The sequence below is a fragment of the Phocoena sinus genome, chromosome 4 (genome assembly GCF_008692025.1).
Source record: "Phocoena sinus isolate mPhoSin1 chromosome 4, mPhoSin1.pri, whole genome shotgun sequence".
Classification (NCBI taxonomy): Eukaryota; Metazoa; Chordata; class Mammalia; order Artiodactyla; family Phocoenidae; genus Phocoena; species Phocoena sinus.
The window spans coordinates 17,956,397-17,969,809 of NC_045766.1; the positions used below are offsets into that span (position 1 = coordinate 17,956,397).

The following is a 13,413-nucleotide window of genomic DNA, read 5'->3' on the forward strand; positions in this document are numbered from 1 at the left end:
CATTTCCAGGCCTTTTTGTTTGTTTTTTCTTTTTCACTCCCCGCCCCTAAGAACCTTCCGCTGGCAAGACCTTCTGGTACAGAAACCAGAAAGAAGCTCCCAGAGCAGTCGGGGTTGAACTCGGGAAGCAGTCATTTCTGCCGTAGAATCTCCTGTGGCGCTGAGGAGGAAGGCCCAGAGTAATAAGCCAGAACAGCCGGGGAGACAAAAGCAACAAGACTCAGAGTCAAGCAGGGAGCTTCTTGCGTTCTCACTCCCTCTCGGCGGAGCCCCCTCAGCTCGCTCCACACCCAGCACAGCACTTGATTGACAAGGGGGCCCGCCCAATCCCAGCGCGGCGCAGACGGCTGTCGCGTCAGTGGAAGGGGGGACTGAGCCTATCGGATTGGGCAGGGAGGGGGGTTTGCTGCCCGCGCGGATCCGCCCACGGCCTCGCGACCATTCGGCGCTGCAGCCCCGCCCTCTCGACACGCGCGCCCCGCCCCTCTCCTCAGAGCTACGCGGCGGCTGAGCGGAGGCGTCGTGCCGTAACGGCCATCGCGGCGGCCGCGGCGGCGTCCCGGTGCCCTCCTCAGGTGAGCTGGGGCCACCCGGGCTCGGCAGAAGGGAGGTGAGACGGTTGTGCCGGCAGGCAGACGCACAGAACAGCCTTTCCTTGCTCCGGGAATCCACAGAGCCTGTTACTTGCCACGGTGCTTCCTCTTCCCCGGCGAAGTTAGCCCCCGGGGCGCCGTCTGCCGCCCCGGAGCTGAGCCGGAGGGGGCGGGGAGGCCGCTCGGCCGGGCCTGGGCGTTTGCCTCGGAGCTCCGCGCGACCCTCCGGCCACTGCCCCGGGCGGCGCGGCCCCGCGGCCTCCCGGTCCATCCCCGGAACGTCGGGTCGGGGTGAGCGCCGCGGCCGGCCGCCCCCGCGAAGCTGGGAGATCGAGTGTGAGGCGCGCGCCCTTCCCCGTTTCTTTTTCTCCCCAAAAGTCCTGTCGGCTGTTGTGGCGCAGTCGGAGGCCGCGAAGGTAGGGACGTGGTAGTGGAGGGAAAGGGGCGCGCTCACCTCCAGCTCACGAGGAGGGGGAGGGAGCCGTTCCCCTTGCGGAGGGTGGACGTCTTCGGGATGCGCCTCCCGCCCCTCCTCCCACCCCCAGCCGTTTCCCTCCTCCTCGGGAAAGCTGGGTTATTTTAATCTTATGGACCTGCTGTAGATTCATACGCGAGTTGCTTGGGCTGTGAGCTTTTGACTTGAGTTGTAATATATCCGGTAAGAAAAGAAAATGTATCTCGATAGTTGTTTTGTAACCTTTCTTATGTGTGTCCATGAAAGTTAAATTTGCCATAAGAGGCTCGGGAAGCTGGATTTTGTTCGGGACTGAGAACTCTGACATTATAGACGCCTAATTAGTGTCGAACGAATGAACTAGTCACCTAAAAATAATTCTACCCCGTTAGATTTGGTGATAAACCATGGGAGTTATGAAAGAATAAGGTTAAGGAGAAATTTCTAACCCCATCTTGGGTGGTGAGCAAAGAAGCTCACTCAGTGTCCGGTCAGAACGGGTAAGTGTTGCAAGAGGTATTCATTGTTAAAAATCTTACTTTGGTAGATTTATGAAAGACCAACTATACAATTTATTAAGCACTTGGAAAGCACTGTGCCTAAAGTCTCAACCTTCAGCGAGTTCACAGAGTCAATGGGGTCGGCTCTTAAACAGGCATCCCATTCAAAGTTTGATAGAAACTCAAGAACTATGCATTGGTTGATTAATATTGGTTTTATTTCATCTTGATCACAAACTTTGGGATTTTCTTCTTTGGAAAATTGTCATCTGTGAACAGTTTGCAGAATGTTCAAGATTTCTCAGCTGTGCTTGTTCATGTATTAAATTTTAAATTGTTTGCTCTACTTTTCTAAGTATTATCTTTAGTCCAGATGTTACCAGTGCTTTCAGGTACATGTAAATAAAGCTTCGAACATTTTGTTAGATATTGAATGATGCTTTATGCCACTGGGTTCATTCTTTTGAACCTTTGAGAACTTTCCTGTCAAAACTCAAGGTAGATTTGATGTGATTATTGTTATAAATCACATGTCAGGAAGAATTGATAAATACAGTTGCAGTCCATTTTTTCCCTCTTATAGTTTAATTAATAATTTTTACAATTTACTCACCTTTATAATATGGAAAAATACCAAGTGTTGTCTACCTACACCAGAAGACTAAATGATTATTTAGTTATTTGGTCAATAAGTAGAATTAGAGGAAACTCTTGAAATTACTAAGCATTTAACAAATTCTCCGTGAATACTTTGCTGTGCTGTTTGAGGAAGACAGCTGACAGGGCCACAAATGACATTTAAAGATTATTTAATAAGGCAACAGTTCTATTTGGATGCTCACTTTATTTGAAAGATAGAATTTATAGTCTTCCCTTCAAAACTGATTCCATATGCTGACTTTGTTTTGGTGATTTTATCATGCTTAAAATTACCCAGACATAAACCTTGGTTTTATCTTTGACTTCCTCTATCCACATAACTTAACACTGACCAATTTTTGTCAACCATTTTCTGAAATTTCTTTCAGATATCTGTTCCTTCCCACTAGCTTTTAACTGGGTTTTCTGCCTGTCTTTTCTCCCTACTCAGTATGTTCTGCCTTCTGCCTGTTCTTAAAATAATGCTTCCAACGCCCTCACTGTTAAACCAGCAATAGTTCCCTGTTATTTACAGAGTATAGTTCAGAATTCCCAGCCTTCTAACAATCTGCTCAAAACCTGTTTTTTCTAATGATGGCACTAATTCTCTATAGGAGCTGTCCACCCTAACCAACCCAATCTCTTGTTCTCATTTAGACTTTGTATTTTTCTACCTTGGTATCTGTTGAGACTTTGCCTACTAATAGCCTGCATTCTTTGAAAGGAATTTTCCTCCTTAAATTAAGTGGCAGATGAAGGCAAATTTTGTTGAAGTTTCATTTTTGGTCCTTTAGTGCAACCTTCCAGATCTTTCTGTTCTCTTTGTTGTTGCTTTCCTTTGAACGCACCGCCCTTACTGTTTTATCATTCCTTTGGTTTTTAATCTTATGTGGACTTGTATCATAATACTATGGAACAATATTGTAGGAACGTTGGAATCCAACCATCTGTTTTATAGATAGGGAAAACATAATCCATACAGACTAACTGCACTAAAATTCACCTAGTGATGGTGGCAGAGCTGAGACTCAAACCTTGATTTCCTGCTTGACTTCCTAACTCAAGCTGTGTATATTTAAAAAAAATATATTGTGTATTCTATATGAAACTATACTTCTTTTCATCTCTTGCAATGTCATTTTGTATTGTTTGCTTCACATTACTTTGCATTTTGTGTATTAATGCCTTCTGATATAGTTTCAAAACTTCTGTATGAGGGCAGGGGAACCTTCATGACTTGCATTGTTTGAATCATTGAAACAGTGATTTAAAGTCTACATAGAGACTTCTAGCATTTTGGATGTATTAACAGCTTTAACAAAAATAATACTGTCATGTCCACTGTTGAGTCCTGACTCACTAAAGATGAATCTCTTAGAAGTTTCACTGTTGGATTTTAGTTTGTTTGATTCTCTTGATAAAAGAGACTTGAATCTTTGGGAGCCTTGAAAGTAGATGTGAACAATGACTTATTAGGCGACTAAGTTTATTGACCTAACTAAGTGTTCTTTTTCTCTTTTTTTTTTTTTTTTTTTTTTGCGGTACGCGTGCCTCTCACTGCCGTGGCCTCGGCCTCCCGCTGCGGAGCAGAGGCTCCGGACGCGCAGACTCAGTGGCCATGGCTCACGGGCCCAGACGCTCTGCCGCTTGTGGGATCTTCCCGGACCAGGGCACGAACCCGTGTCCCGTGCATCGGCAGGCGGACTCTCAACCACTGTGCCACCAGGGAAGCCCCTTTTTCTCTTTTTGATAGAACAGTAACACTTTTACATTTTGCTATTTTTTCATTTTGTTCATCTGTCAAGAACCAGATTATTGAGCAATCTGCTTATTGAGCAAAACATTCTGTAAACCATTTGTTCCATTTGGGGAGTTAGAGAGCTTTTATATATTTGTTCTTCACGTTTTTTTTCCCTCTTAACTTTAAAGTTTCTGTTAATACCAGCAGCATAGGGTTTCCTTGGTATTTTTGTTACATTGATGTAGCAAGAGTTGAATGGTATAAGACAGCACAGAAAACTATCAGGTGAAATATCTCTGGAGGGTATGCTTTACTTTTTTGGCCTGAAACAAATTAGAAAAATTAGAAGCTATTTTTCTTTTATTGTTTGGTTGTTTATAATGGCTTATTCTTATTTGTTTGAATAATTATCTGCTAAAATAAACTGTGGAAACACTGTTTCTCTTGTTCTTTTTTCCTGAAATTGTACCTAAGGAGTGCTGAATTGGATAAGTATGGTATGAATAATTTCTGCTTTTGTTCAAACAGACCAGTTGAATAAAGCGGTGAGAGTATGGCTTGGAGAGATCTTTTAAAAAACGGGTGAATTGAAAAGGTTTTTTTTTTTTTTCTTTTTTTTTAATGAATCAGCCTTCCCAAACTTTCAGTACATGCATGCTTCAAAATCATGTTGCATTTAGATCAATTCAAATAATAAATATAACAAAGAATTTAATGTTCCTTGTATTTTTTGAGTATTCCAGCTATATTGTAGAACATTTTATTAATTAAACAAGGCACTGGAAAGGTTTTTGGAAATACTTGATCACTTCCAGATACTATATGTTTTTAAGCAACATTTTTATTTTTAGAAACATTTAGAATACTTCCTGTACAACGTCCCGCCCCCCCCGCCCCCCAACCCCGAATTTTTGCTGCCCTAGGAAGTCAGATTTTGGGTTGGCCAAAAAGTTTGGAAAAACCCGAATGAACTTTGTGGCCAACCCAAATACATTAGTTTTTCTATGTTTTTTTACATTTTTTTTTACATATTCTTATAAAGCCTTCCATGATTTGGCTTTTGCCAGCTTCTAGCTGCATTTCTTGGCATTATCTTTTTCCTTTAGGCTAGTCTTTGGGCCTTGAATAGCCAAGCTCTTTTTTGCCTTGGAGCCTATGAACATGCTCTTCCCTCTGGCAGATGGCTTTTGTGGGTTAATAAGTATTAAGTTTGGCTGCTAGTAACAGAAAGACACCGAATAATTTCTGTCCCACAGCAGAGAAATCCAGAATTTACATGACACTCATTTATTAAGTGTTATTTCCAGTTGTTTTCCTATTATAAATAACTTTGAAATAAAGATCTTTGTGTATAAGACCTTAGAAAATTTCCCTTTTGATTAATTCCTGTTGTGGGATCCAATTGAATGTTCCATTAATTTCTTTAAAAACTTGTTTAGAGAAAGTATCATTATGTTTTTTAAAATTGCAAAGTGGCCAAATTTCAGTGTATCCCTAATGAATTTTTCCAGTTGTAGACATAGGCCCATTACCCAGATCAAGGTATAGAACATTCCTAGTGCTCCAGAAGGGTCTCTCATGGGTCCTCCCAAATCTGTATCTCCCCCGCCCCCCCCCCCCGCAAAGTAATCACCATTTTGACCTATATCACCATAGGTTACTTTTGCCTGTTCTTGAACTTAATATAAGTGGAACCATACAGTATATACTTTTGTGAATGGCTGCTTTTACTTAACATTGTGTTTGTGAGACTCACCCATTATGTTGGGTACAGCAGTAGTTGGTCTTTTTCACTGATGGCAGTATTTTGTTGGATGAATATATACATTTTAAAAAAATTCACCATTAATGGATGTTTGATATACTTCATTTTTTTTTAGCTGTTGTGAATAAAGCAGCTATGAACATTTACTTACAAGTCTTTTAGTGGATATACACCCTCATTTCTTTTGAGTATATATACATGGGAGTAGAATTGCTCTGTTTTTGTCTACCAGTTTTGTTTTTTTTTAATTTTTTCAACTTTTTGGCTGCATTGGGTCTTCATTGCTGTGTGCATGCTTTCTCTAGTTGTAGCAAGCTACTCTTCATTGTGGTGCGTGGCTTCTCATTGTGGTGGCTTCTCTTTGCGGAGCACTGGCTCTAGGTATGTGGGCTTCAGTAGTTGCAGCATGTGGACTCAGTAGTTGTGGCACGCGGGCTCTAGAGCGCAGGCTCAGTAGTTGTGGTGCACGGGCTTAGTTGCTCTGCGGCATATGGGATCTTCCCGGACCAGGGCTCGAACCCGTGTCCCCTGCATTGGCAGGTGGATTCTTAACCACTGCACTACCAGGGAAGTCCCTTTCTACCAGTTTTTGAACCTGATTGAACTAGTTCTCTGGCTGGTCCATAGTAGTTTCCTGGGATTTCTCCCTTTACCATAAAGCTTGTGATTCCCTTTACCTTAACTGTCTTGTTTCCTGTGAATCATGTAATTCTTTTTTATTTTTTTATTGTTTTGACCCCTTCTTTTGATGGGGTATATCCCACAGTAGATTACTGTGAAAAGTTGAGATCTGCGTTAATAAAAACCCCCTTTATTTATTTATTTATTTATTTATTTATTTAATTATGGTCTTCCCACTGATTTGGTTGGTTGGGTAAGGAGTTGTAGGTTGGAAATAATTTCCCTTCTGAATTCTGAAGGCATCTCTCCATTGTTTTATAGCTTGTGGCCCATTTAAGAATTCTGAAGACATTCTGATTCCTGATCCTGTTTTTTGCCTTTCTGGAATTTTGTAAATTTCATGAGGGTGTGACTTGGCATACATCTATTTTTGTGTGTTTCCTTAGATATTATTCGTTGTGCCCTCCAAATCTGCCAGATTATGTTCATCAGTTCTGGGAAATTTTCTTGAATTTTTTCATTGACGGTTGGATTAATCTGCTAGGGCTGCCATAACAAAATACCGTAGACTGTGTGGTTTAAAGAACAGATACTAATTTTCTCACAGTTTTGGAGGCTAGAAGTCCAAGATCAAGGTACTGTCCGGGTTGGTTTCTGATGAGTTCTCTTCTTGGCTTGTAGACAGCTGCCTTCTCAGTGTGTCCTTACAAGACCTTCCATGGAGAGAACTGTATCTTTCCTCCTCTTATTTTGAGGATACCAATCCTGTTGGATTAGGGCCCCACCCTTATGACCTCATTTAACCATAACTACCTCCTGAAGGCTGTATCTCCAAATACCGTCACACTGGGGGCTAGGGCTTCAACATATAAATTTTGAGGGGACACAGTTCAGTCCATTACAGTGGTTTAGTCTCCTCACTTTTGTATCTCTCTCTGTGAAACTTCTGTTCTTTGTTTGAATCTCTTAGACTAGTCCTCTGATACTCCCTTTTTCTCTTTTCACCTCCTAGTCTTTTGGCCCTGTTTTATATGGGAGGCTTTCTTAACTTTATTTCCTAAGCCTTCTGTTGAATTTTTCATTTTTTGCTGTGAAGATTTTGATTTCCCAAGAGTTCTTTTTGTTCTCTTAAAGATTTTCTTTTATAGAAAGCATTTTGTGCTTCTGTCATGGATGCATTGTCTTCTCTAATTTCTGAGGCTATAAATAGCTTTTTTTTTAACTTTTTTTTTTTTTTGCAGCCTCTGTTCCTTCTAAATTGGTCTCCAGCTTTTATGTTGGAGGCTTACTTCAGGTGTCAGTAACCAATCCTTGGATGTTATCTAGTGAGTGAAAGTCTGAATTGATGGGGACTTGAAGACTTTGAATTTCATTTCATGGTGGCCCAAGCGAGCCATTTTTTGAGAAAACCCTGATTGATGTGCAGGAGGTGTTTTCCTCTTGGGTCAGGTTCATGAAGGAAAACTCAAATCTGCTTGAGGTCTGAAAGTTTGGCCACCAATTTTTTTGGTTTGAGGGATTGGATTTCTCATTCCCCTACTTTTGGTAGGGTATGCAGCTCTTTAATTGTATCTGGTGAGCCCTAGTTCAGAGTGGAGTAACCAACCAGTCAGAATGATTTTACATTTTTAAAGGGTTGTAAAAAAATAATATGTGGCAGAGACTGTGTGGCCCGTAAAGACTAAAACATTTACTATCTGGCCCTTTACAGAAAAGGTTTGCCTACTTTGTTCTGGTTGTAATGGTTCTGATTTCCTTTAATAAAGCTTCTAGACTACTACTTTTACTCCCACTCAGGCTTCAGTTTACAATCTTGGGACTTCCTGAAGCTATTTGTTTTAATTTAGTTTAGTGCATATCATGGAAGTTATGACTAAGAATTGGTAGGATATACTCTATTATCAGAGATATGAGATTTTTTTAATGTAAAATGTCAAGAAGTAGGAAAAGCAAAATACTGAAGAAATAAATCACAACGCATAATGAGTGTACATGTGCATTGTTCTTTTTCTTGTCATCTAAGTGCAGAACATAAGTGTGTATACTTTGAAGAATGGGGAAAGGGGCATTGAGAACAGGCCCATGTCATGTTTTAAATGAGCAATTTTCATCAACTCTCTCTGTAGTTGGTAAATCATAACTGGCAGAATAAATTGGCTCCAGACAAGAAGCTGTTCCAGGCAGTAATATACATATACATATATATGTGTAAGTGTGCGTATATATGTGTGTGTGTGGTTGTATTTGTCCACCTGATATCAGAAACGAGAGAGAGAATTAATGTAAGCCACGTGGCAGGGTGGGAGAAACAGGAGTTGCATTGTTACAGGAAATAAAGTAAAATGTCTTTTCCTTTAAGTGCTAGCTGCTGAAAAACTGTTACGTTTAGTCTTAATTGTGTGAGCAGTCTCATCACAGGTTTCTTGTGTAATACTTTCTTTCCTTTAAATGGTGTCTTATCTTTAGTATTTATCTCCGTTTTTTTGGTTTTTTTTTTTTGCTGCATGTGGCATGCGGGATCGTAGTTCCCTGACCAGGGATCTAACCCGTGCCCCCTGCATTGGGAGTGCAAACTCTTAACCACTGGACCACCAGAGAAGTCCCTATCTCTGTTATTATTATTATTTTTTACAAATTTATTTAATTAATTAATTTATTTTTGGCTGCATTGGGTCTTCGTTGCTGCTCACGGGCTTTCTCTAGTTGCGGCGAGTGGGGGCTTCTCCTGTTGCGGAGCACGGCCTCTAGGCGCACGGGCTTCAGTAGTTGTGGCTCCCGGGCTCTAGAGCGCAGGCTCAATAGTTGTCGCCCACAGTAGTTGTCTGCGGCATGTGGGATCTTTCTGGACCAGGGCTCGAACCCACGTTCCCTGCATTGGCAGGCGGATTCTTAACCATTGCACCACCAGGGAAGTCCTCTCTGTTATTTTTTAATATGTATATTCCAGACTTGTTTCTTTGAGTATACAAACTCATGCTCACTTAAAATAGGATCACATGCTACATTTTGTTTTCTAATTTGGCTCTTATAAACATTCTTTCGAGTCAGTATATATAAGTTTAAAAATTCTAGAGACAGACAACTTGAATTCCAGTATAGGCTTCATCACTGTTTGGGCTTAGGCGTCTACAAGCCTCATTCTTCTTATCTGTAATATGGGGATTATACTTAATCAAAGGATTATTATAAGGTTTACGTGAGAATTCATGTATCCACTTAACTGCTAAGCAGTGATTGGTGTACATTAAGAGCTTTAGAATCAGTTTTAGATGTAAAATAACAGGGTTCAAAAGTATAGGTGTTGTAAATGTTGGTAACTGTTGCCAAACTACTATTCAGAAAAAACATACGAATTTATATCTTTACCAACAAATAGTGTTCCTTTACTTTGCATAATTATTCTAATTTTTGATAACTTGGTAGGTAAAAAACTGGCAGAACTAAAAGGAGAATTAGACAAATTCATAAATATAATTTGGGATATTTTAGTATAACTCTGAGTAATTAGTAGAACAATAAGACAAAAAAGTCAAAAGATTTGAACAACATAATTAACAAATGAGTCTAATTACATGCATAGAACATTTTACCCAGCACCTGAAGAATACAGATTTTTTTCTAGTGCCTATGGAAATTTCCCCCCAAATTTACATATGCTGGACCATAAAAAAGATGGAAATAATCAGTTCTAGAATATGTGCTCTGACATGTTGGAATTAAGCTAGAAATCAATTACAAAAAATAACTAGAAAGTGACATGTCAACTGTTTGGAAATTAAACAGTATACTCCTAAGTAACCCAGGGATTAAAGAAGAAATGACATTGAACTCTTCTGAACTGAATGATGAAAATATGACATAACTTAAGGGATACAGGTAATCCATGCTTAAAGGAACGTTTATAGCCTTATAATGCATATGTTAGAATAAAGGCTAAAAATAATTGAAAAGATTACTGTGTAAAGATGGATGAGTGAAATATGCATTTACTTTTACTCCCCTCCAAAGCCTACCAAGATGATTGATCGTATAGAATATTTTTTAAAGGTTGGAACTACATAGGTAAAGAGAATGGAAGAAGCAATGAAATTTGGAAGCTGGAAAGCAACAGCCTGATAGAAACATTTTAGTAGATTTAAAAATGTTCAGGGCTTCCCTGGTGGCGCAGTGGTTGAGAGTCCGCCTGCCGATGCAGGGGACACGGGTTCGTGCCCCAGTCCGGGAAGATCCCACATGCTGCGGAGCGGCTGGGCCCATGAGCCATGGCCGCTGAGCCTGTGCGTCCAGAGCCTGTGTTCTGCAATGGGAGAGGCCACAGCAGTGAGAAGCCTGCGTACCACAAAAAAAAAAAAAAAAAAAAAAAAAAAAATGTTCAATCCTAAACTGGCAGTAGGAAAAATAGAAAAGAATCCTCAGGCTCAGGAATTGGCAGCATCAGGTATTCTTGTGGAAGAAGGGCTGAGAGTGGTGCTAAAAATAGAAGGATTGCTTGAAAGTCTGTTTAAGAAGCCAGCTCAGTTAATCATAATAGCCAAAAAGTAGAAACAGCCCAGATGTCCATCAACTAATAATGGGTAAATAAAATGCATATTGCGATAAACAGCAATGAAGTACTCATACATGTTATAACGTGAATGAACCTTGACAGTATGCTTATGTGAAAGAAGCCAGTCACAAAAGACCACATATTGTATGATTTTATTTGTATGAAATGTCTAGAAAATACAAATCTATAGAGATAGGGAGTAAATTAGTGGTTGCCTAGGTCTGGGAATAGGGGAGATTAGAGGGAAATGGGAAGTGACTGCTCAAGGGTACGGGTTTCTTTTTTGGTGTGATGAAAATGTTCTAAAATTGATTGTGATGATGGTTGCACGACTGAATATACTAAAAATCATTGAATCGTATGCTTTAAATTGATCACTTGTGTAGAATTTGAGTTATATCTCAGTAAGCTATTACAAAAAAACAACAACAAAAAGGCAGCATGAGCCTAGATCTCTTTGTCAATTTGTATAGCTAAGTGACTGCCCTCTTTACTGCGGCAGCAGAAGACTGAAGATTTATCCTCTGCAGTGGATAAAATACAGTGTCTCTAAGAGAGGGGTAGATACTAATGTAATTGAAGACCAGTTATCCTACAGTGAACACCTGGATTAAGTGAATGTGCTCAATGTTAGAACCCTTATTGAGGTCCCTTCTCCTCTTGGGGTCCCAGAATCCTGACAATCAAGTAGGAACTTAGAGGATGATTCTCTTAGTAGAACCAAGGAGAAAAACTCTGAAGTTATTCGCCCTAGTTTTAAATATGAACAAGACAGTCAAGGATCACCAGATTCATGAGGAAAGCTTTTTTTTTTTTTTTTTTTTGCGTTACCCGGGCCTCTCACTGTTGTGGCCTCTCCCGTTGCGGAGCGCAGGCTCCGGACACGCAGGCTCAGCGGCCATGGCTAACGGGCCTAGCCGCTCCGTGGCATGTGGGATCTTCCCGGACCGGGGCATGAACCCGTGTCCCCTGCAACGGCAGGTGGACTCTCAACCACTGCGCCACCAGGGAAGCCCATGAGGAAAGCTTTTAATATAAGAGACCTAAACAAATAGAAAAAAAGAATTTGGGGCAATAAGAACTAAAAAAAGAGCTCTTGAAAATTAGAGGGTAACAGTAAGAAGAAAATAAAAGAATGGAAGTTAAAGTAGAGGAGACCTTGCATAAAGTAGAGGAAAAGATGGAAAACAGGTAAAAAAAATATATGTAATTCAAAGGTCAGTCCAGGAGATCAACTTCTAAGCAGAAGTGTTGGTAAGAGAGAACAGAGCAAAGAGTGGAAAAGAAATAACGGTGAAATATTCAAGAAAAATACCCAAAGTTGAGGAATATCATTTTGCGTATTGAGAAGCCTTCTGGGTTCTCAAGGAAAATGGATGAAAACAGATAAATGTACTTTGAATTAGGGTCTAGTCAGGAAAATGGAGAGTATACTACTTATAACAGAATTGTATAATATAAAGAGTTGTTTAGCCAGATGTTATGGGTTGAGTTGTGTCCCTGCAAAAAAGATATGTTGAAGCCCTAACCTGCGGTACCTCAGAATGTGACCTTGTTTGGAAATAGTCTTTTCAGAGGTAATCAAGTTAAAGTAAGGTCATTAGAGTGTCCTTTAAGCCATTGTGACTGGTGTTCTTTAAAAACAGTGGGGAAATTTAGACATAAATTTGTACACAGGCATGCACAGAGGGAAGATGGCCATCTACAAGCCAAGGAATGCCTGAGACTACCAGAAGCTAGGAGAGAGGCCTGGAACAGATCCTAGCTAATACCTTCAGACAGAGCATGGCCAATACTTTGATTTCAGACTTGTGTTGTGGCCTCTAGAACTGTGACATGGATTTCTGTTCTAAGCCAACCCAGTTTGTGTTACTTTGTTATAGCAGCCCTCAGAAACTATAATAGACTAGGTAATTGGAGAACTGAAAAGGCAATAAGGGAACTCTCAGGTATCACAAAGATAATTAACTGTAGGAAGTAATTAGCCCCTAGGGTTGGGAGAACAAAGAGAAGAGATTGGAATTATTGGAATTCAGAAGCTTGAAGAGTGTCCCTGAGGAACTGGAACTCAAACTTCGGAGGAGTTGCTGCCTGCTCAGGAAGTGTAAGTATTTTAAGAGACTTGATAAGGCTGGTCTGGGAATGGCAGGAAAAACACAAAAGCAAAAAGTTGCTAACTGAAACCAATTGCTGATACTGGAACAATTGCTGAAGGTTGACAGTTGATACTGAGCTGAAGGAGTATCTCCCTGTTCCCTCCTTCAACCTACTAGTGTCTTTCTAGTGTCCCTTTTAGGCAGAGTCTAACAGGAAGCCAGCTAGCAAAGAACTGTGATTTGCAGGGTTCCAGCCCCTCAGCATTACAAAGCAGAGTAGAGAAGAGTAGTTTTGAAGTCTAGGACAGTAGCTTAATAACCAGTACACACAGACACTGAGATATTTCATTGTGAAATTTTGGAATACATGGGACTGTAAGCTTCCGGAGGGGTAGAAAGGTCTATAAGCTTCTGGAGGGAGAGAAATGGGTCCCTCAACTTCAGAGATTGAGTATTCT

At 40.6% G+C, this 13,413-nt stretch overlaps 1 protein-coding gene across 3 annotated transcripts in view; it reads left to right on the top strand.

Moving 5' to 3' along the window:
* The first annotated feature begins 473 nt into the window (after positions 1-473).
* Positions 474-13,413, top strand: part of NCK1 (NCK adaptor protein 1) — an 82,906-nt gene continuing 69,966 nt past the window's right edge. The window contains exon 1 of one of the 3 annotated variants that reach the window (XM_032630155.1): positions 474-575. The gene's annotated coding sequence lies outside the window, so the exon portion shown is untranslated. The other 2 variants (XM_032630157.1, XM_032630158.1) reach the window with 2 other exon arrangements.